Source organism: Benincasa hispida, chromosome 4, assembly GCF_027475165.1.
Source record: "Benincasa hispida cultivar pf3 chromosome 4, pf3_genome.v1.1, whole genome shotgun sequence".
NCBI classification, from domain to species: domain Eukaryota; kingdom Viridiplantae; phylum Streptophyta; class Magnoliopsida; order Cucurbitales; family Cucurbitaceae; genus Benincasa; species Benincasa hispida.
The window spans coordinates 24,596,740-24,621,848 of record NC_143481.1 but is presented as its reverse complement, the minus strand read 5'-3'; the positions used below and the strand labels follow the sequence as shown (position 1 = coordinate 24,621,848).

At 38.4% G+C, this 25,109-nt stretch overlaps 1 pseudogene; it reads right to left on the bottom strand.

The window, feature by feature from the left end:
• Positions 1–236: 236 nt before the first annotated feature.
• LOC150036595 (uncharacterized) lies at positions 237–25,109 on the bottom strand (annotated as a pseudogene).

The window sequence follows — 25,109 nt, the reverse complement described above, 5'->3', positions numbered from 1 at the left end:
TTATATAAAACACAATTTAAATAGATAAAAAGATTTAGGAAAAATTTACCTTGTCTTTTATTAAGCAAACCACCACGCTTTTCAGTTCATCTATATCTAACGTTAGGTTATTGCATTTTCTTTCAAGACATGCAATAGTCTTATCTTTCTGAGTTGATGTAGACGCCTTCGATCTAGTCACACCAAATCCTAATCATCATACATAGAAATGATCAAGACAAAAAATTCTACTAATTTTATGGTTTCATTGAGATCCATGAAACACAATCGACTAGATGACGCATCTTCCCATCACTAGTTTTATGGTTCATATGTCATGTTAGTAATTAAGCTATATCATGCATTTGGAACATTCATTTCAATCTTGAAATCAATGGAAACTATCTCAGCACTTTTCTTTTGGAACACACCCTTTCATCCATTCTGTATGCTTATCTACCTTCAATCGAGAATGCCCCTAAATTGGACAACTCTCTAAATCTTTATTCTCTTTCATAAACAAGCAGCAATCATTTGCAAAAGCAGGGATCTTTTGATAGCCTAAATAAAATACTTTTAAGAACTTCTTTACTTCATAAGTGGATTTTAAGATAACGTTGTCAGGGGGTAGCATATTGTGCAATAGCTCTAAAAGGCTTCTGAAACTTTTATCAGTCTAATCATTAGTAGCCTTTATCTTATATAAGAACACCACAACTAACATTTTTGTACATTTCTTACAATGAGGATACAAAGAAGTGTTTTCGTCTATAACCTTTTAATTGACATCACTATTTATAAATGATTCATCAACTTTTTCGTCGCTCATGAAAGAAGTACTACAAAAGGGTTGACCATCAAACATACACTCTATAGATATTTCTTCACAATGATGGTACCAATCCTGTAAGTTGGATCCATATCTTTGATACCCAAATGTTCATAGACAACATCAAAGGTTTGATGATTCATGTTCCTACATGTCTTGCATTAACACAAAATTTTGTCTACCGAACCCAATATGTTCTCTATTTGTTTGACGAAGTTCCATGCTCTCATAAGATATTTCTTGGTCACTCTATTAAAAAAATCTAGGTTCCCAATTAATATAATTAATTATATTAATCTATGATTAATTCCACATTAATTTGACATTTTCTTACCTGTTCAAATGAATCCAGTCTTTTTCAAACATTCTTCTTCAAATTATTGCTATAAGAATGTCAAATGTAATTGTTGGATGAGGATACACAATGGTAGATGAAAGTGATACACAATAGTAGATGAAAGTGTCAAACAAAGGTATGTGTTCTTAAACTAAAAGTTAGGCATTTTTGTAGCTTACGAACTCAACCAAAACTGAAATCGAGAATACTAACCTAAGAAGGTACACATCAAGAAAGTAATAACCACAAAACATATATTAAGAGTTAGGACAACGAGATATTAGCTATTTTTCTCATATTAATTGAGTAATGTTCTGAAAAAAAAATCCAAGTTTAATTAACTAATTCTTGCAGTTAAACAAATCCTCAAGATTGCTTCCCAGTAGATGCAATTCACATCACACATTTCTTGCAGACCAATCCGAAAGGTAATGGAATTTACAATCTCAACAACACATAAACTTCAGAATAACAAAAACTAAATAAATAGAAAAAGAAAACCGAAAAGGACAAGCCATTAGTCATACTAAAACAAAAAATATTTCCTAAATCTTGAAGTACTCTCAATAAAAATTCTCTAGGACTTTTATAAAGGGGAGGAGAATGAAGGGAACAGCTGCAAATGCAATAGAAACTATTCTACTCTCACACTTGCAAAGTAAATCATCTTTTAGCACATGCATGTCCATAAATTCTCTCTTAAAAGATGCACAATTCATCATCAAAACAAAAACTGTGTATATTAAAAAAGCTTGCACTACCACATTGAAAAGAAATACACAAACAAACAAAGACTCACATTTAAAGGTTTCTGGTTAACAACCTACAAGAATATGTCATTTCTCTTACTTCCCTTGTATTGGAACTATGACTTATCAAAAGAATATACAACACTTTTCTATTCGAATTATTTGGGTTCACTTTGAGGAAAAATGTACACAATTGAACCTGAGAAAGAATGAAGAATTTTGTGGCAATGGAGAAAGGGAGAAGATCTTCATGATAGATAGAAAATGGAAACGAAAGGGAGAAATTAAAGAAAGAGAGTTGATAAACTGTGCAACTTGTTTCTTAGAGCATTTTATTCAGAAGATTGAATTCAAAGAGATTATTAAGTACAGTTAAAGACTTCAAGAAAGCTAGATCGTCAATACCATTAACATAATGATTCCATTTTCCTTGTCTGATTACTACAAGTACAACAGCTATTACAACATGTGATCAACCTCAATCAAAAACCAATAAAAAAAAAAATAAAAAAAAAATAAAAAAAACAAGAGAAAGGAATAATAATAATAATAATAATTTAAAAAACCAGCACAAAAAAACTTATTCCAAAATTCAAAAACTAATTTTAAGACTTACTAACATAAGAATAAACATGTATAAAGTACATAGCAATAAAACTCGAGATAATAATCAAAAGAACAAACATAACAATTAAATAGAGTCAACAACATAACGACTAAATTCATAAAAAAAGAAAATCAAACCATCCACAAAAAACATACCAGACAAGGGAACAAAAATGCCACTAACTAAGCAATAATAACTAAGAAACAACAATGATTCGATGAGGTTGAAAACCAAAGATGAAGCTAGGAACGTAAGATACTTGAACCACTGAAAAAACTAACAAATCCACAAAAAACTGCTGAATATTGCACTCAAAACGAAAAATAGTTGTAGCACCCAAAGAGAGAAATACGAACAATAGAAAGAAACCAGCCTCGAGACCAAATAAATCAAAATTCAACTTCACATAAAGCCGGAAAAAGGCAGCGATAGCAACAAAAAATTGAAACCTAAGGAGCATAACAAGACGTAGGATAAATACTTTAGCCCAAACAAAGACAAATATATATTAGACTGAAGGAAATCGAATTAGAGGATTTCCATGAGCAGCGGAATAGATCATTCAAAATTAAAATCATGTATGAACATTACAATTATTGTTGTAAACAAAACAAACAGTTATGCAACCATATAGAAATTACAACATGAAAAATACAAATGAACAAGGAGAAATTTCTACGAACATTTGTAGACTCGTCTCCGCGCTCCTTGCTCACGAATCCTCGAACACAACAACCTCGAACACCCAAACAATACGACCGCTCCACAGCATGAACACCGCGTACTCGTCCTCTGGGATCACCTCGGTCACGAACTCCTCAATAGCATGAACGGCCACCACAGAACCTTAACGGCGTCAAGTTGAGTATGACACTACCAAGAAGGATACATTGGTATTCTCGGTGTGAGAATCTAGAGGGTGGGCTTCTGTGTGGACTTGGTATGATGTAGACGAAGGAGGAAACTACAATCGTGTACACGATTGGGCAAGTGGGAGATGGCTGAGACCTATCCTATAGGTCGATGCCCAATCGTTTAGCAAAAGCTAATCGATCGTCTAGCAAAAGCTAAGCGATCATTTAGCTCATTGTTTAGCTCAGTATCTATCGCTTACAAAACACTACACGATCGTTTACTAAAATAAGCTATCGCTTAGAAAATCTGTATTTACTTGACAACTACCGTGAGATGTTTTTCCAAGAGAGAAATCTGAAAACATTTTTTGCCAAAACTTTTCAATACTTACTAAAATTAGGAAAACAGTTTTTCTTTTATCTCACGGTTACCATAAACCACCAATAACCTCCAACTCAATTGATTATTAGAGAAAAAGATTTAATTATCCAATAATTAATATTATTATAAATATAAATGATAACCAACTTATCATACTATATTTATAACCTATAGTTTTAATATTTCATCTCATGAAACATATAAACCATAGTTCTTTTTCTATTCCGTGATGCTTAATGTAAATCTCATTTACATCAATCATCCACTAAATGTATCTCATACATCATACCGATTATATCATATATAATCAACATACCTCTTGTTAATTTGAACATTTCAAATCAACACCAAGAATTGATTCTCAACTGAATCCATTGAGCTACCAAGGGGACCTTATGGACCTATAGCTTGAAGCTCCAACGGTACATGAATAACTGACTAAACTCTTTAGTCACGAGATCCACCATCCATTAACTGCCAGGTGTCACGGTCATGCTTGTCCAGGGCCTGTTGCCCATGGTCGCATGCCCGATCCATCCCCCTTCTAGCATACTTTCATATCTTGTATTGTATTAACTTAGTTAGCTTGCTTTCTTTACATTTTCATTGTAAGTGACCACTCGCCCTTTTGCATATGCAAGGGTGCCAGTTGGCTTTTTGTTCAGAATGCACTATATGGGGATAAGACTAATCATCACTTCCCTACACCCGGAGTAGTACTCTATAAAGCTGTTGTTGTTGCTTATTGCTTTCTAGCCTACTACAATCTTTCTTTCTTTATTCACACTCACAAAAACTTCTTACGAAAACCTTTTCTCCAAATCCGTTTTCTAAAACCGTTTTCCCTAAAATTGTGGTGGAGGTTGCAAGAGGCACTCGGTGTGCCACCGGCAGTCCATATTCGAGTTGGCTAACTTGTTCGTGAGCGGGAACAAGTGCCGCAAAATAGCTAAGAGAAGCTTCTGAAAGAGCGATTGTAACAGTTGGTATCAGAGCCAAGTCGGCTCACAGAGGGAAGATCAGTGATCATGTCGGCGATGAATAACCTGAACAAGTCCCATGTGGATAGGTTGGTAGAGATGGAAGAGCAAATGCTCTACCTGAGAGAGGTCCCGGATAATGTTCGTTTCCTAGAGACTCGGCTACAAGAAGTTGCTGAGAAAGCCGATGGAATTGATGCGGTAGTGGGCCGCCTAGATGGATTACCCATCAGAGAATTGATGATGAGGGTAGAGACCCTCGAGACCAAAACAGCACGGTCCGATAGCTTTGAACATGGCGATAGCTCATCGGGCTCTGTTGCCCACATAGAGGAGCGTGTCGAAGAGCTGGACGACTCCTAAAAAGCAATACTTCAGATGGTAACAAATTTTTCTGAAGACTTTCGGTCGGCCCTTGACGTCGTCAGAGCCGAGATAGCGGATGTGAGTGCTAGGGTGAATCTCACCATCCGAGTGGTAGGGAACCAAGCCCCATCTGTGGAGCAATGGCAGTAAGCAGAATAAAAATCCCAGAACCGAAGTCCTTCTGTGGGGTGCGAGAAGCAAAATCCTTGGAAAATTTTATCTTCGACCATGAGCAATACTTCAAGGCGACGAACACAGTGACTGAAGAGTCGAAAGTCACACTAGCAACGATGCATCTGGCTGAAGATGCAAAACTGTGGTGGAGATCACGATTTACAGACATACAGGAAGGACGATGCACTATTGATACTTGGGATAGATTGAAACAAGAACTTCACTCGCAGTTCATCCCTGAAAATGTCGAGATCTTGGCTCGACGAAAACTCCGAGAGCTGAAGCAAACAGGTAACAACAGGGACTACGTAAAACAGTTTGCAGGACTCATGTTGGACATACGAGATATGTCTGAAAAAGACACGGTATTTTTCTTTGTTGAAGGGCTGAAACCGTGGGCGAAATCAAAACTATATGAACAGAGAGTACAGGATCTCCCCTCTGCCTATGCAGCAGCTGAACGGCTATACGACCTTAGCACTGACTCACAAGATGTGAGGAAGTAGTCAACTTCCTCAAATGGGGGAAACAGAAACAGCCGTTCTAGTCCTCCCAGACCTGGGGGAGGAGACAAGAACACAGGGGGGGACCGTAAATCATCCCAACAAAGATCAGGAAACAACTGGCGGGGGCCGCCGCAATAGCATTACAATTACAATCGCCCCCTATCTTGTTTCATATGTAGAGGGCCACATAGGGCGGGCGAATGTCCAAATCGAACCGCGTTCAATGCTTTTCAAGCCACATTAGCCTCTACCTCCGAAGACAAGGCTAAACTGGAGGAGACGATAATCGAGCCAGCTGCAGAAATTGAGAATCCCAGGATGGGGGCATTGAAATTCTTATCTGCACTCCAGAAGAAAATGGGAAAGGCGATGGAGCCACTAGAGAAAGGACTCATGTATGTGGACGCTTGGGTCAACCAAAGATCGGCCAAGAACACTATGGCCGACTCCGGGGCCACCCATAACTTCATTGCTGAAACGGAAGCCCGCCGCCTGAACTTGACCTGGGAAAGAGATGCAGGGAAGATGAAAGCTGTGAATTCTGCAGCCCTACCGATTACGAGGATAGCGAAGAGAACTTCGGTGAAGTTAGGAGACTGGAAGGGCCTCGTTGACTTCGTGATTATCAAGATGGATGAATTCGACGTGGTATTGGGGATGGAGTTCCTACTTGAACTTAAAGTCATACCAATGCCCCTCGCCAAATGTCTAGTCATTACCGGATCTACACCCACCGTAGTTCAAGCTAGTATCAAGCAGCCAAATAGGGTGAGAATGATCTCAGCCCTCCAATTGAAGAGAGGCCTGGCCCACGATGAACCCACGTTCATGGCCATCCTGATAGAATCAGTTGAATCCAATGAAGAGGAGATCCCCCAAGACGTTCTATTTGTCTTGGAAGAGTATCGGGATGTCATGCCTAAAAGCTTGCCCAAGTCCTTACCCCCACGAATGGGGATTGACCATGTGATTGAGTTATTACCAGGGGCAAAGCCGCCTGCCAAGAATGCATATCGGATGGCCCCGCTAGAATTGACCGAACTCCGAAAACAGTTAGACGAATTATTAGATACAGGATTTATCAGACCCGCGAAGGCCCCTTACGGAGCCCTAGTACTGTTCCAGAAGAAGAAGGATGGGAGCCTCCGGTTGTGCATCGACTATCGGGCCTTGAACAAGCTCACAGTCTGAAACAAATATCCCCTTCCTATCATTATTGACTTATTTGATCGACTTCACGGCGCTAAGTATTTCTCGAAGCTAGACCTACGGTCGGGTTATTATCAGGTTCGAATTGCTGAAGGAGATGAACCTAAGACGACCTGTGTCACGAGATATGGAGCCTTCGAATTCCTTGTGATGCCCTTTGGCCTCACCAATGATCCAGCAACTTTCTGTACCTTAATGAACCAAGTGTTTCACGAATACCTCGACAAATTCGTCGTAGTGTATCTCGATGACATTGTGGTCTATAGTGCCTTGCTGGAGGACCATCGACATCACCTCCAACTAGTCTTCGAAAAGTTGAGGAAAAATCAGTTGTATGTAAAGAGAGAGAAGTGCTTCTTTGCCCAAGAGCGCATAAATTTCCTCAGCCACGTGATTGAGTGTGGTCGGATTGGTATGGAAGAAGGCAAGGTGGCCGCGATCAGACACTGGAGAGTACCATTATCCGTGACCGAACTACGATCCTTCCTCGAACTAGCCAGGTACTATAGGCGTTTCGTAGAAGGATTCTCGAGAAGAACAGGGCCATTAACTGAACTGTTGAAGAAAGATAGCCAATGGAGCTGGACTCCTAATTATCAACCCACCTTTGAGGGCTTGAAAAAGGTGATGATTGAGGGGCCGGTCCTCGGAATTGCCGACGTGACAAGCCATTTGAAGTAGAGACTGATGCTTCTGACTTCGCGTTGGGCAGTGTCCTCCTCCAAGACGGACACCCCATCGCGTATGAGAGTAGGAAACTAAATGATGCCGAACGGAGGAATGTCGCCTCCGAGAAAGAGATGTTAGTAGTAGTTCACTGCTTGAGGGCCTGGAGACAGTATCTCTTAGGGGCCAAGTTTGTGGTCAAGACCGACAACAACTCCATTTGCCACTTCTTCAACCAACCGAAGTTGTCGTCGGAACAGGCACGGTGGCAGGAGTGTCTAGCGGAGTTCGACTTCCAATTTGAACATAGACCGGGGAAAAGTAACCAAGCGATCGATGCTCTTAGCCGAAAAAGCGAACATGCGGCACTGTGCATGTTCACCCGTCTACACGCAAGTACGTTGAGTGCAACAGTACGAGAAATTGTCAAAACTCACTTGACAAACGACACAGCGGCGCAGGCCATCATACAGTTGGCCAAAGAGGGGAAGACACGCCAATTTTGGGTGGAAGACGATCTACTGTACACCAAGGACAATCGCCTCTACATCCCCAGATCCGGGGAGTTACGAAGGTCGCTGATGAGGAGTGTCACGACACACCATGGGCAGGACATAATGGTTGGCAGAGGAATTATGCCCTTCTGAAACAAGGCTACTATTGGCCAAGCCTTCGAGACGATGTCATGCAATTTACCAAGACTTGCCTTGTCTACCAACAAGACAAGGTCGAAAGGGCGAAATTAGCAGGTCTATTGGAACCCCTACCTGTGCCCTCTAGACCATGGGAAAACGTGTCTCTCGACTTCATCACCCATTTTCCCAAGGTGGGAGAGTTCGAATCGATTCTTGTTATCATCGATCGGTTCTCAAAATATGCCACTTTCATCCCGACGCCGAAAATGTGCGCAGCCGTGATGAGTGCTCATCTGTTCTTCAAACATATCGTGAAATTATGGGGCGTCCTCGCGAACATTATTAGCGATCGGGATGGAAGATTCACTGGGACATTCTGGACAGAATTGTTCAAAATATTGGGGTCAACACTGAATATCTCCTCTACTTTCATCCCGACACCGAAAATGTGTGCAGCCGTGATGAGTGCCCAGCTGTTCTTCAAACACATTGTGAAATTATGGGGCGTCCCCGCGAGCATTGTTAGCGATCGGGACGGAAGATTCACTTGGACATTCTAGACAGAATTGTTCAAAATATTCGGGTCAACACTGAATATCTCTTCTAGCTATCATCCCCAAACTGACGGCCAACGGAACGCTTCAACAGTATGCTCGAGGAATATCTGCGTCACTTTATCGACGCTAGGCAGAAGAACTGGGTCCAGTTGTTAGATGTGGCTTAATTCAGCTTCAATAGCTAGCAGAGTTCTGCGACCAGAAAAACGCCCTTCGAAGTGGTGTGCGGTAGACAGCCACTCATGCCACACTTGGTGGACCACCCTGCAGGCAAAAGTCCTTAGGCACATAACTTCACTAAAGAGTGGAGCAAAACCTCTGAGATAGCTCGCGCCTACCTAGAAAGAGCATCAAGAAGGATAAAGAAGTGGGCTGATAAGAAGCGAAGGGCCCTCGAGTTTCAAGCCGGGGACAAGGTCCTGATCAAGCTACGACCGGAATAGTTTCATTTCCAAGGCCAGAGAGACCAACGGCTAGTAAGGAAATATAATGGTCCAGTGGAGGTAATTGAGAAGGTTGGGCAAACCTCATATAAGGTTCAGTTACCCTCATGGATGAAGATTCATCCTGTCATCCATGTGAGTATCCTGAAACCCTATCATCCTGATCCCATGGATGAACAGCGAAACATGCTAAGGCGCCCACCGGTCACGATGAAGAATTCCGCTGAGAAAGAAGTTACACAAATCCTGAATAAACGTACGTGCCGTATTGGAAGACCCAGACGAGAACTGACAGAGTTCTTAGTGAAATGGAAGGATCTCCCCGACGAAGAGATCAGTTGGGAGCGGGCCGAAGATTTGAAGAATGCAGCTTCAGCCATCGCAGATTTTGAACAAGGTAAATTGACGGGGACGTCAACCAATTAAGGGGGGAGAATGTCACGGTCATGCTTGTCCAGGGCCTGTTGCTCATGGCCGCATGCTCGATCCAACCCCCTTCTAGCATACTTTCATATCTTGTATTGTATTAGCATAGTTAGCTTGCTTTCTTTACATTTTCATTGTAAGTGACCACTCGCTCTTTTGCATATGCAAGGGTGCCACTGGCAGTCCGTATTCAAGTTGGCTGACTTGTTCGTGAGTGGGAATAAGTGCTGCACAATCGCTAAGAGAAGCTTTCGAAAGAGCGATTGTGACACCAGGCACTCCACTAAAAACCGACAGCTGAACTATCCTTACCACAGATATATTATGTGTCCATCTTAACCAATCAGAAGCGTGATAACCCTTCATAGATCGTTCATAAGTACAGTTGGGCCAATAACCGTTATGCCCCTGTAGTTACATCTAACTCCTCAAGTACCACCGATCCCTCTAATGAACATAAGTCACAGTTCTACTATGACTGAGTCCTCTCTTTCAAAGAGAAGTTGTGGCCATTATATTCAATCCCCAGAATCAGCCCTTAAGAGAGTAATCTCTCTACTTATCCCTGTTTCAGGAAATGAGTGAATTCCATCTTGTGGATTGAGTTCCCAGCTCCCAAGTCAGACAAGTCTCCAAAAAGGAAGGCATGTTGAGTTGGCAATCTAGCCACTCTCACCCATACTATTCAAAGGACCACCCTCAAGGGCAAGAGTTCCCAAAACACTCAGGATTGAGGTCGTGTCACCTATGGTCGTTTAGGTGAGATGTAAGTCTGTAGTATCAACGGCGTTATATATAAACTCTTTGTATAGGACACTCCCGCTCGCTCGTCTCCACATGAATGATCAAGATCTACCATCTGTAGTAGTTTACAACACTTGCAAACCTCTACAAAGCAGGTCGTATCAGTAGTGTCACAAGGATCGGGTATCTTACCTTAATCCTCATACTACAGATCTATTTAGGTTATCACTTAAGGCATGATGCACTTGTATATCACATATACATGCTTAAGTTCACATAAGATAACCAAAGAGCTTTGTTTATTGGATATTAGTAAATGCCATAATTAAATAACAATTATTTTTTTTATCAAAAAATATGTATCTTTACAAAACAACGAGACTCCGGAAGAATTAGGACACCAATCCCAACAATCTCTCACTTGTTCTAATGTCTCGAGAGACTAAGGTACAATACAATATACAATAAACTAGGGCGTACCCCAGTATCATCTCCTACTTGCCTAAGACAAGATGTCGCATGTCCCACAGATCTAGACTCTCTAGGTGACCCTCGAACACTTTAGTCGTGAGGATCTTTGTAAAGAGATCAGCAACGTTGTGCTCCGATGCGATCTTCATGACTATCACGTCACCACGATGCACAATCTTCCTGATCAGATGATATTTCCATTCGATGTGTTTACCCCAACGATGACTCCGAGACTCCTTTGAATTTGCCAAAGCCTCGCTATTATCATAATATAGTGTAATAAGAAAATTCATATTTGGAACAACTTCCAAATTTGAAAGGAACTTCCTCAGCCAAATAACCTCCTTAGCTGCTTCACAAGGGGCTACGTATTCGATTTCCCTAGTGGAGTCCGTGATGCATCATTGCTTGATGCTTCGCCAGACTACAGCCCTTCCATTTAGAATGAACACTGACCCCGATGTCGATTTGGAGAATCTCTATCGGTCTGAAAGTCAGAGTCCGTGTATCTTGTAAGCATCAGATCCTTATCTCCATACACGAGCATGTAGTCCCTCGTTCTCTGAAGATACTTGACGATCGTCTTGATCACTGTCCAGCGATCAAATTATGGATTGGATTGATACCGACTAACAATCTTTATTGCATAGAAAATGTTGGGTCTGGTACACAACATTGCATACATCAAGCTTCCTAGTAGAAGCATAGGGAATCCATCTCATGTCCTCAACCTATTGAGGTGTCTTAGGACATTGATTCTTAGACAAAACGAATCCATGCCGGAAGGGTAACCCCTCTTGGAATCCTGCATCCTATACCTGATCAACATTTGATCAATGTACGATGCCTGAGACAGGGCACCGTTTGTTCTTGCGATCCCGAATGATCTAGATCCCTGGAACGTATTGTGCCTTACCCAAATCTCTCATTTGGAACTGGACAGCTAGCCGATTCTTAATGTCAGTCAGATACCCTACATATTTCCCAATGAGTAGAATATCATCCACATACAGTGCCAGGAAAGCTATTGAGCTGTTGATGATCTTCTTGTATACACAAGGCTCATCAACGTTCTGATCAAAGTTAGATGTCTTGACAGTAGTGTCAAATCTGATGTTCCAAGATCTAGATGCTTGTTTCAGCCCATAAATGGACCTATTAAGCTTGCAAACCCTTTGCTCTTTATCTGGATCTACGAACCCCTCTGGTTGAGTCATATAGATGGTCTTCTAAAGATTACCAATAAGAAATGCAACCTTGACGTCCATTTGCCATATTTCATAATCATAAAATGTGACTATGGACATGAGAATCTGGATAGACTTGAGCATGACAACAGGTGAGAAAGTTTCCTTATAGTCAACTCCCTCAACCTGGGTATAACCCTTTGCCACAAGTCTAGCCTTAAAGGTTTGCACCTTTCCATCTACACCTTTCTTTCGCTTATAGATCCACTTACACCCAATAGATCTTACCCCATCAGGTGGATCAACAAGCTTGCAGACGTTATTGAAGTACATAGACTCCATTTACTGGTTCATGGCCTTAACCCATTCATCTTTGTCAACATCCTCCATTGCTTTCTTAAAAGACAACGGATCCTCGACCCCATCATTCGTAATGATGTTTTGGGCTTCAGTCAAACTCATATAGTGATCTGGTGGGTTCATAACCCTCCCATTACGTCAAGGCAGTCTCAACTCTTGAGCTGGTTGACTAGACGTCCCGACCTCAACAACTCTTGTTGATCTATCGGCCTGTTCAACAACTCTTGTTGAACCCTTAACAGTTTCAGTCTCACTAGAGATCTCACATAAAACGATCTTACTTCATGTCTTATGATCCCTCATGCGGTCTTCTTCCACGAATATAGCATTTGTAGAAACAAACACTTTGTTCTCACTCGGATCATAGAATTATCCACGTCTCATTTCCTTGGGGTAGCCTACAAAAATGAAAACCTTCGAACACAGTTTCAACTTTTTTGGGTTAGTCGCTAGCACATATGTCGGACAACCCCAAATCCTGAAATGGCATAAACTACCTTTACGACCTCTCCATAACTCAAAAGGTATTTCAGAAACACTTTTCAAGGGAACGTTGTTTAGGATATAACATGCAGTCTCAACTGCAAAACCCTAAAACGAGTCTGGAAGATGAGCATAATTCATCATATACTGAACTATGTCCAACAAGGTTCTGTTTCTCCTTTCTGATACACAATTCTGCTGAGGTGTACCAGGGGCCGAGAATTGGGATGCAATCCCATGTTCTATCATATAGTTCTAGAATTGGAGATCCATATACTCTCCACCATGATCAGATCGAGTGTTTTTATCTTCTTACCTAACATGTTTTCAAGTTCAGCCTTATACTCCTTGAACTTGTCATGGGCTTTAGACTTACGTTGCATTAGATAGAGATACCCAAACTATGAATAATCATCTATGAAAGAGATGAAATATTTAAACTCACCTCGAGCTCTAACATTCATCGGACCACAGAGGTTTGAATGTACAACCTCCAAGGCTTCCATGGCTCTGTAACCTTTTCCAGTAAAAGGTCGTTTGGTCATCTTGCCTTTTAGGCATGATTCATATACCGGCAAAGAGTTTTCTTCTAAACTCTTTAGAAGTCCACTTTTCACCAACTTCTCAATCCTATTGAGGTTGATGTGACCTAACCTTAGATGCTAAAGATGGGTGTTTACCTTAGGAGAAACCTTTGGTCTTTTAGCTGTTGTTGCCATACTGAACATTTTAGTGTTAAACAAGGCTTTTATGACTAACGGCCTTAGTACATATAAGTTATTTTCCATTGAACTATAACCAATCTTCATTCCATTCTTGAAAATAATCAATTTATTCTCAGAAAATTAGATGGTATAGCCTTGTTCAATGAGACAAGAAACCGAGATTAAGTTCCTCTTAATATGAGGAACTACAAAAACATTATTTAGTAACAGATAACATTTCTTGTCAACAAATAACTTGAGTCTGCCTACAGCAACAGTTGAAACAACCTCATCAGTACCGACTCGTAGAGTCATCTCTCCCATTGGCAACATTTGCCAATATTTGAAATGATTGGTAGCACCTGGATCAAGGATCCAGGGAGAATCATCATTCTCTATCAGACACGTCTCCAAGACCAATAACTCATATTTACTGTCTTGTCTCCTCTTTTGGAGAGTAGTGGGATCGAGGTCGTTTACCACAAAATTTGTTTCACATGATTCTTTCCATTGTAAGTAATCGGTCATATTAAATGCATTAAACAAAAATACTAACGAGTTGCTGAAAAGAAAAACACATTGACCTATGTTAGGTTTTAAGCAAATACTCGTTGTAAAACAAAATAACATCCAATAAGGTTTTAGAAAAACTAATATGAACCCCATGTGACTTCTAGTTTCGCAATGACACTTCAAAGATTTAGGATAAAAGCTGCCGAAGGGAGGTCAGTTATCACTCCTCTGAATTCAGAAGTTCTCAACCATTCATTAATACCAGAACAACTCTTGCTTCTATAACGACTAGCCATCATTGATTTGGCCAAAAGATCATTAACTTACTTAACAATCTCCTGTAAGTGTGACCTGCCATTTTAGGCCCTAGAGGTCCGCCCCAAAAAGTTAATCCGAAGGGAAAAAATCTGATTAGGGCAAAACATAAAGTGACCCTATCCATTTCTAGAGTTCACCTTGATTTTGACCAACTTCACAAAATCCATCCGAAGGGGGACGCTCAAAGGCGATGCAAGGGAGTACAGCATCTCACAGTGCAAACCAACGATAGAGACCATAGGACGTGTTGACACACACCTTTCACCCACTTACTATAAACACTCTCTCCGTCCATCTTGATATTGGTTCGTGAAAACACCATCTGAAGGGGAATGTTCCCAGGGCACCACGAGGCCAAGCATGAATCTCACGGTGTGAACGTATAGGGAGAAACGTGAGTGGAATCATAGACATATCAGATACACCTCTTCCTCCCACTTAGTATTTTATAACCTAGGGTTTAGCTTACTTATAAAAAACACGGCTAAGGATTTTAACTAAGTGATTTTTAGGTTTGCCCAAGAGTAACATTTACCTTGGGTAGTGAATCAACTTTTTATCATCATCCATTAAACTCTTTAACGGAGTCTTTGACCAAAAACATCACATGCTTGTTGACAATCTATCTAATTTACCTTTCCAGGTAGGTTCCCATGTAGGGGTGTTACGTTTCCATTAACTTAAGAACCCCAACCTAGCCAGAACCCACCTTAGACAAAGGGTCCCTTATAGATAGGTTTACAAAAAATTTAATCTTTTATTCCAACCAATTTAATCGCATTAAACCGATTTTAAAAGATTAATCTAGGTTACTAAACCCTTTAGAACCACTTGAACTTAGGTCTATCTCAATAAAATTTTAAAACCTTTTTAAAAAACTTGAGTTCATCCTAAGTCCGCATGCTACTCTTTCTTATTTATTTTAGGTCTAATTTCCTTTATAACACTTATAAACGGAAACCAACAACAATGAGAAACTAAAACATTCAAGGCATTCATAACGCTTATAAACAGCCTAAGTGTCATGCTCAATATATTGTCCATTCATTGCTACTTCTTTTATATAACACTTATACAACACATCAATGCAACAAGTAAAATATACTTCCATTCACCCTTAGACTATAACACTTATAATAAAAGGATAATGCATGATAATGCCCACTGCATGCATAATATAACTCTTGTAATTCATTATGCATGTGCATGCTTTCAAGTAATTTCTTCATGCTCGATTATAACATTTATAATACATGATGCATGAATGATTGCACAACCGAAGGTGGGAATTAAACTATATGTCAGACACTTTCGCATATAAGCTGTAGGGTTTTATGTTCTAAAACTCATGGTTTGTAAACATTAGAACTTATTCTGAGATTCGATAAAGTTGTTGTTGAATATATTGTTTTTTAGAAATCCAATAAACCTAAGTCCTTTGACTATTATATGAGTACTTGAACTTTATGTAGAGACATACAAATGGATCAGATTTAAGTAAATAGTCAAAATGATCTTTAGTATATGAGTAAGGTTGGGTACCTTACTCTGGTAACACTATTGGATGCGACCTACTCTGTAGTTGTTACAAAGTGCTGTAAAGTGCTATATACGAAGTGATCCTAATTCGTATATGTTGAGACATGAGGAGTGAGGGTGTCCTGTGCAAATGAGTTTTGTGAAAGATTGGACCACGAAACCTGTCACTCTTACTTTATAATATTGTTTACTGTTTAAGACTGACTATTTCAAAGCAATGACCTTGGTAACTTAACCTTAATCCTAAGCTAACTATGAACTCCTGTTTTTTCGGGATTATTCTTTGATCTGCAAACAATGAGAGTAGACCAATTGGCTCTCCTCAATAAGCTTACCATTTTGGGGATAAGATCGAATGAATAGCTGGGAATATAGGGTGCAAGACGAAATTCACTCCTACCCGATTAGGGATAGTAGAGAGGTTGTTCCCTTCAAGTGCTGATTCTGGGTCTTGAACAAGAGGCATCACCCTCTCATTGGCCTGAGAGGGATTTAATTTGTTGATTGAATCAAAAATCAATTGTTCATTAGAGGATCAGTGGAACTTAAGGAACAAGAGGTAATTTTGGGGGTAAAACAGAGATTCGACCTAACCGTTATTATGAGCAATCTGTGAAGAGTTAACTTACTAATCATGGTTATATCAAGTAGACATAATATATCTACAGTGAGGGGAGTTCATCTATGGGCTTTAATGGAATCACCCATTAGTTAACGAATGGGGGTTAGATCGGTCTAATGACTTTAGCCAATTAATCTCAGATCATTGGAGCCCATGATCTGTAGCTCTGCGAGGTTCCCCTACTAGCTCGTAAATGGGTAAGCTTTAGGGTAGCTTGGGAAATTAATTTGAAACGTTCAAATTGAACAGAACAAGAGAATAAATATTTAAATATGATTTAAATATATGAAGATGATTATTGTGCAAAAATTAATTTAACATTTGATATTAAATTAATTAATTTTTTAAATTAATTTAATAAAATCAATTTTTGAATGAAAATGATTTAAAGTCATTTTATATTTTCAAATGAAAATGGAAAAACATTTGCATGATTGCACAAATGGAAAAAGAATTTTCTCCATTATGATCATCTTTATGCTCACACACAAACCATTATCTTCTCTACTTTGATTCTCCAAGCATGATCTGCAAGCCATGCACTCCATCACTTTGCATGTTCATCTAAATATATAAAGAAAATTGGAGTTGTTGGAGAAGAAGAGGGATACAGAATTTTGAGAGAAAAAAATCGGCGAAGAAGAAGTTGTCTTCTTCAACTTGCTTGTGTGAGTTTTTCTTGTTTTTCCACATCTTCAAGCTGTTCTTGAGTCCTACAACTCTGGCTAAAGCTCCAAGAGCACAGTAGGGAAGGCTTTGAGGTGGTTCACATTGATATCAAGTGAAGACAGCAGCTGAAGAGACATTTTCTCAGAGAGTTCATCAATGGTATATTCTAAAAACCCATTTTTTATGAAGAGCATGCTATAGTTTTTGCCAAAATTAGTGAATTAGAATGCTTATGGATCCTTGATACTTTCACTGCATGTTGTTTAACTCTTAATAAGTAGCATTATCTCAGACATCTTATATAGACAAGATGTTATCTAGATATAAAATGAAAAATTCCAAGAGAGGTATGTTATATTTAAGGCATGAAATTCATTTTTCTATGAAACAATGTCCTAAGATACCTCAAGAGGTTGAGGTTATGAAACGAATTCCCTATGCATCAACAGTTGGAAGTTTGATGTATGCTACGTTATGTACATGTCCGGACACATTTTATGCAGTTGAAATAGTCAGTAGATATCAGTCCAATCCCATATACGATCATTGGACTGCCGTTAAGAATATCCTCAGGTATCTTCGGAGAATGAGGGACTATATGCTTGTGTATAGTACTAAGGATCTAATCCTTACAGGATACACGAATTCTGATTTTTCATACTATTGTGCATTCAAGGAAATAAACTTTGGGATCATTATTCACTCTGAATTGAGGAGCTATAGTATGGAGGAGTATCAAGCAAAGTTGTATTGCTGACTCTATCATGGAAGCAGAGTATGTAGTTACGTGTGAGGCAGCTAAGGAAACAGTAGGACTTAGAATGTTCTTAACCGATTTGGAAGTGGTTCCAAATACGCACTTGCCAATCACCCTCTATTCTGATAACAGTTGAGCAGTTGCAAATTCTAAAGAACCAAGAAGCCATAAGCGCGAAAGCACATTGAGCGCAAGTACCATCTCATCAGCGATATCGTACACCAAGGAGACATGATCGTCACACAGATAACCTCAGAAGAAAATTTAGCTAATCTTTTTACAAAGGCCTTCTTGGCTAAAATGTTTGATGGTCACCTAGTGGGACTAAGACTACGAGGTAGATAAATCTAGGGCAAGTGGGAGAATTAGTAGGTATCAATGCCCTAGTCTATTGTATTTATTTTCTCATACTCAACATTGTATATATTTCTATATATGTAAACCCACTCGAGTTTTAGACCAAGTGAGAGTTTGTTGGGTTGTATGTCCTAAAACTCACAGTTTGTAAGATTAAACATATTCTATTTTGCAATAAAGAATTTATTAAAGATTATTCAATAAAATATTTATTGAATATATAAATTGCACTAAATCCAATAAACTAAGACCCATGACTATTACATGAGTACTTGAACTTTATGTGGAAACATGAGAGTGGACTAAGTTCGAGATAGCTAAAACGATCTAGAAGTATACGGATAAGGTTGGGTACTTTATTCTAGAAATACTATTGCATGCGGCCCACTTTGTATTTATTACAAACGATGTGATCCTCATTCGTTCATGTAGAGAAATGCGAGTTGGGGCATCATATGCAAAGAGTTTGTATAAGACCTGGACCAAAAATAAGTCACTCTTACTTTATAATGTGTTTACTATTTAAGACTGGCTATTTCAAAACAATGATCTAGGTAACTTGACCTTAATTCTGAGTTTAACTATGACCTCTTGTTTATTCAGAATTATCCTTAGATTTGCATGGGTAAAGGTTCGCTCAACAGCGCCAGCTCAATAAGCCTTCCATTTCAGGTGTAAGACCGAGTAAATAGCTGGGGACATAAGGTGCATGATGGAATTCCCTTGTACCTACTTTTAGGAATAGTAGAGAGGCTTTTCCCTTAAGTATTGACTCCAGGTCTTGAACAAAGGGTCACATCCACTCATTAGCCTAAAAGGGACTCAGTTTGGTGATTTGATCACAAACCAATTGTTCATTAGAAGATCAGTGGTACTTAAAGAACAAGATGTAATCTCGAGGGTAAAATAGCTTTTGACCGAATCGTTATTACGAACAACATGTGAATGGTTCATTTAGTTATTATGGTTATATCGAGTGGATGTAAATATACTTACAGTGAGAAAAGTGCAACTACTGGGCTTTAGTGGAGTGACCTGGTAGTTAACAAATATTGATTTAATTCGATTTAAAGAGTTAACTAATTAATCTCGGATCGTTGGAGCCCTGATCTATAGTTCCATTCGGTCCTCCTACTGGCTCACAAACGGATTAAACATTATAATAGCGTGATGAGTAAATTTGAAATGTTCAAATATGAATTAAGAGAATCAGTATAATTAGATATGATGTAATTACACATTTAATTATGGAATTAAACGAAATTGAGGAGTTCGAAAAATATTTAAATATGATTTAAATAATAAATTCATGAATAGAGATTCATGATTGTGAAATTAGTGATTTATTAATTTAATATTAGATATTAAATTGATTGATTAATTAAATTGTTTAATTAATTATTTAATTTTATTCAAAATTAATTGAATAAAATTTTATTTAAAATTATTCTTTTAAAGAATTTGTTTGAAATTAATTAAGTGAATTAATTCGGAAAAAAATCATTTTAAAAGTAATTTGAATTTGAAAAATCTTCAAAGTAGGTTTATCCAAGATAAACCACCTGATATTCCACCTTGCACGTGAGCTCATGGTGTTAGGCTCTCATCATATTAAAATTTCATGCTGAGCTTAACAAAATTAATGAATTTTGGCTGAGAAGGTGGGGGATGCGAGCTTTCTGGTTATGAAAATAGATTTCTCTCAAGCTCATGTCTGAAAAACCTCTCCAAATTCACATTAAATCTTACTTAATTCAGCTTTATTTTAGGTTCCACGACTCAATCTAAGGTCCTAGAGAATAGTAGGGAAAATCAAGTGATGGTCTACAACAATTTTGAGTGAAGATTTAAGTAGAATTTGAAGATTTAAAGTATTCTTCAAAGATACTTCAAAAATCCTATATTTATTATTATGAACATGCTTGCTTGTTATCTAAAATTAATGGATTTAAATTGCTTAACGATACTAATTGCATGTTTACTCCAATACACAGATCCCCTCTAATGAGTTCTATTGGATGAGAATCACATGATAAATTCGGCAATAAGAGAGCCACCGAAGAAACCAATATAATTTGATGTCAGAGTAGGGGTTTGGGATAAAAAAACAAAGTTGGATATAGATTAACGAACCTTAAAGAGATAGAAAGTTACCGACAACTATAACTTCATGCTACGAGTCAGCCTTGTAGAAGCCCTCAGTTAGAAGAAACTGAGCAAATTATTATAACGGATGGTTTAAGTCATCATAGTTCATTAAGAATCATTTGAAAGAAAAAAAACAAATGACACAAAAAAAATTTACTTTGATTCCGAAGAAAGTTTTTAACGGATGGTTTTCACGAACCCAGGCTCATTATTACTTTGAAATTGAATAACATGGAGGAAAAAAGAAATAAAATAATCCTAGAAGGAAAAGAAAACAAAGGAGAAAAATATGAAGGATTAACAAACTTACCAAGTTAGGAACAATGGAGTAGAAGCTGGAGAGGGCTTGTTGCTCAAACGATTGCTCAGGCAGTGGAGTGTTGTTGTTGGAACGAACGCCTATGGAAATGTTGGAACCAACGCCTATGAAGATGTCGGAACGATCGAAGGATCTATGAAGGAGAAGCGGAAGAGAGCGACAAAGAAGATAAAAGCGATATCGTTTATGGAATCAAAGACTCAAAAGAATCCCTAATCTTGATTCTTGAAAAAAAAATCATACCAGACATAGTTATTAAAAAAAAAAATCATACCAGACACGTAGTTATTTATATGGGTAAAATGGTAATAGTTTTACCTTCATCTTTGAAGAGGTGAGGATCAAAGTCGCGCGGTCCCAAGCCTTGAGATCGTCTTTGGAGAGGTGAGGATTGACAAAGAAAGCATTGACGTTGGGAGATTTGGTCGCAACCAGTGAGGGAATGAGTGACGACGGAGGCAGTGATGTTGAGAGATTTGGAAAAAAATGTAACCAACAAGGGAGATTTAGTAGCGTTATTTTTTGGGCAGCCAATAAATTTTACTTAAGCGCCCTTTTTTCCTTTTTTCTATCACGTATTTTTAAAAATGTTATCCTCAAATGTTATCAAAAGTGGAATTTGTCGTAGTCGAATCACATATTGAAAAAACTAAATGACCTCACATTCCTTATAAATAGATGAACTACTACTCCTATTATCAATTGGTTTTGAGAATGAACCTCATCTTATTATCAAAACTCAGAAAGCCCAAATGGGTATTCAGTTCAATAAAAAGAAATTGTGATTTGATCAAAGAATGGCGAACCCAAAGAGGCACCATCTTGAGGGGCATGTTGAGAATCCTACATTCGAAAAACCAAGGGATTTCACAATCCTTATAAGATAGATGGGTTATTCCTCACATTGTCAATTGATTTTGAGATGAAACCCCATACCGTCAAATATGGTATCAGAGCCCATAAAGCCCAAACAAAAATTGAGATCCGATCAAGAATGGTGAACCCAGAAAGGACATCATCTTGAGGGGGCATGTTGAGAATTCCACATTGAAAAACGATGTATCCCCATATTATCAAATATGGTATTAGAGTCCATATAGCCCAAACAAGTATCTGGTTTAATATAAAGCCCAAACGAGGCACCATCTTGAGAGACATGTTAATGATATTACATTGGAAAAATCAAGAGGTCGTTGAGCTACTCCTCCCATTGCCAATTGGATTTAAGATGAACCACACACTATCAGATATAAAGAGTGTTGGCCTCATTTCATGTTGCCCACAATAATTGAGCCTTAGATTCAAGTTTCAGAAGATTCTCAGAGTCAGGAGTGGGTTGTCAAGAGCCTTCAAAGATTATTTTTGGTGGATTTCTGGTGAGTTTTAAGGCTTTGTGCCCTTTTGGATTAAGATTAATTATTTAGTTATTGAAATATAAAGAGTGTTTGGAATTTTGCCCAAAGTTGGAATTAAATTTGGTTTATAAATTTTAGGCCTTTATTTAAAATTTTACTAGGAAAAGAGGAGATAAGCTTGCTTGAACATATCTGGACTTGAGTTCATGGTAAGTAATCTTACTACTAGAATCGTCATTAAGACAAACGACATAGACAGTAAGATAATCTTTGATATGTTCGGATAATATTGAAAAGTATGATATGTTATGTGAATAAATCAATTTTACAAGCATGACATTTTATGTTATAGCTCTGTGGATCGACGGATTCACTATGTTATAATTCTGTGGATTGGTGGGTTCACTTTGCTAGATTAAGGTAAGTAGCCTTGCGACTAAAATGCCTATGCACAAGGCAAAGTGAATAAATATTTCAAATTTTGTTATACAGTTTTAGAAAAGTTTGCATGATATGTTTTCATGATTTAGATTTCAGTCAATCATACTATGAATTTCATGAGATGATATGTTATGATTTCATTTTGTGGGACCATTTATTGCATGTTGCAGGTTAGATCAGTTTATTCACAATTGCCCTCCTATATGTTGCCATCTATACCTCATATTTAGTTTATATTGTGCACCTTCGAGTTCACTAGATACTATGTGAATACATGTCACATACAGTAAGAACATGTTAAAGTGTTCACTCTAATAGTCTATGTTCAGTTTTAATACTATAGATTACGTTCCAATTCACAATATGCGAAGCATAATGCATGTGTTTGTATAGCCAAATCCCAGTAGTGGAGTTGCTTACTAGTATTTTAAATAATCATTATTTTTTAAAATGTTTTCCAGATAAGAGAAAGGATGTAAAGGTGCTTGTCGAGGGATCTATTGAAGGTGCCATAGGACTAACAAAAATGCTTCATATTAGTCTCATGTTTTTTAGATTGTTTGGATGTTTTTTTTTTTTTTTAATGAGAACCGTCAAGTTTTGAGCTATAAATTTTAAATTTTCCATTTTAATTAAAGTTTTTTTTGGATGCCGAATGAAATGTCATTTTTTTTATTTAGAAAATTCTTATTTTATATGAAAATGGTCAACTATAAATTGCATTCATAATAATAGTGACCTCAAATAGAACCAAAGAAAGTCAAGTCGTTACAAACCTTCTCCAAAGTTGAAGGCCATAGGCGCTATCTAGACCTTATCCACTGGAATCCCCCTTGACACAATTCCTGGAATTGGAATACTAACGTCGCTTGGGATGCTGATAGGCAGATAGGTGTGTTTGGACGGGTGCTTCGTGACCATTTTGGTCGTGCTTGTTTGGCTAGATTGAAGGTCAATACCTGATGCTCTGAGATTAAGTTCCTTGAAGTCATGGTCATTATTAAAGGGCTTGCATATGTTCAACGGATGTTTATCGAAAGGTTTTTGATGAATCAGACTATTTGGAGGTGATTGACCTTCTTAATGATGTGCCTATTTACTTTTCAAATGTGTCTTTTATTATAGAGTAAGCGAAGCTAAGAAGTTGTGATGTTGCTTTTGTACACTAACTTTTTAGCATATTCTCTTGCAAGGAAGGGTTTAGAGAAGTGGGTTTCTTCTTTTCTTTATACTCTTTACTCTCGATGGTTGTCTACTATGTTGTCCTTTTCATGTTGTTCTTTTGTTTTTATTGTTTATATCCTCTCTTTTTTTATAGTCTTTCTCTCAATGCTTGTCTACTTTTGTTTTCCTAGATGAATATGATCTTCACATTCACAATCACAAATTACTCAAATTAACGGTTAAGAAAAATTCAAAAGTAAGGGGAGGGTGTATGCTTGAGGCTTGAAATTCTTATGTCGTTTACCAGATGGCAGCTCAATCATGTAGACGAAGCTCCAAGAATTAAACGATAGTTCAATTATGTAAACGATAGGAATAAGTGTTACACGATCGTGTAGACGACAGTTTACTGGAGCAAAACGATCATATAGACGACAGCTGAAGAGCTAAACAATCATATAGACGATTGGACGCAAAGCTAAAAGATCGAGTACACGATGTGATAGGAATTACGTGATAGTGTAAATGATACTTTAGTAAATACTACACGATTGTAGAGTTAGAAAGAAAGAACATAGGAGTTTAAATGGTTCGGCCAAAGGTCTATGTCCACTGTGCAAATCTGGAGGGTCTCTTTTATTACTTCTTCTTAAAAGTTATTATAGAACGAATGCCTTACTATCTCTCGTTTTTTTATTCTCTCATACATTCGTCTCATATTCGTTTGTCTTTATATATACAGGCGCAATGATCAACGATGAAGCTCTGGTGGTTACAACACATAACAAAAGATGTCGTCAACAGTTTAACTACCTGCAACGATGTTTTTCTTGTTTTCGATTCTTTTTGTAACAATCTCCACCTTTGTAAGCATTCAAAGTACCTTTCCCTCTTTGCTTGTTCGTAGAGAGATACAATAGAATCGGCGTGTAGGACATCTCTCTCAAAGTGCAGCGCAAGCCAATGCGCTGATGCAAGTGGCAGCAATAAGCTGCATCCAATGCGGAGAGGGGCACTCGGTGGAAGTCTGCCCACCAAATCCATAGTCTGTATTCCCTATTCACAATAACCTATTCAGCAACACATACAACCCTGGTTGGCGGAATCAACCCAACTTCAGTTGGGGAGGGAACACGACCAGCGGGGTCAAAAGAATCTACAGAACAGTCATTCCGAGAATTGAGGTAATCCTCCGATTTTCCATCATCAGAATCAAAGCCAGGGTAATTATCAGAGTAGACAGCCGCACAACCAATCAT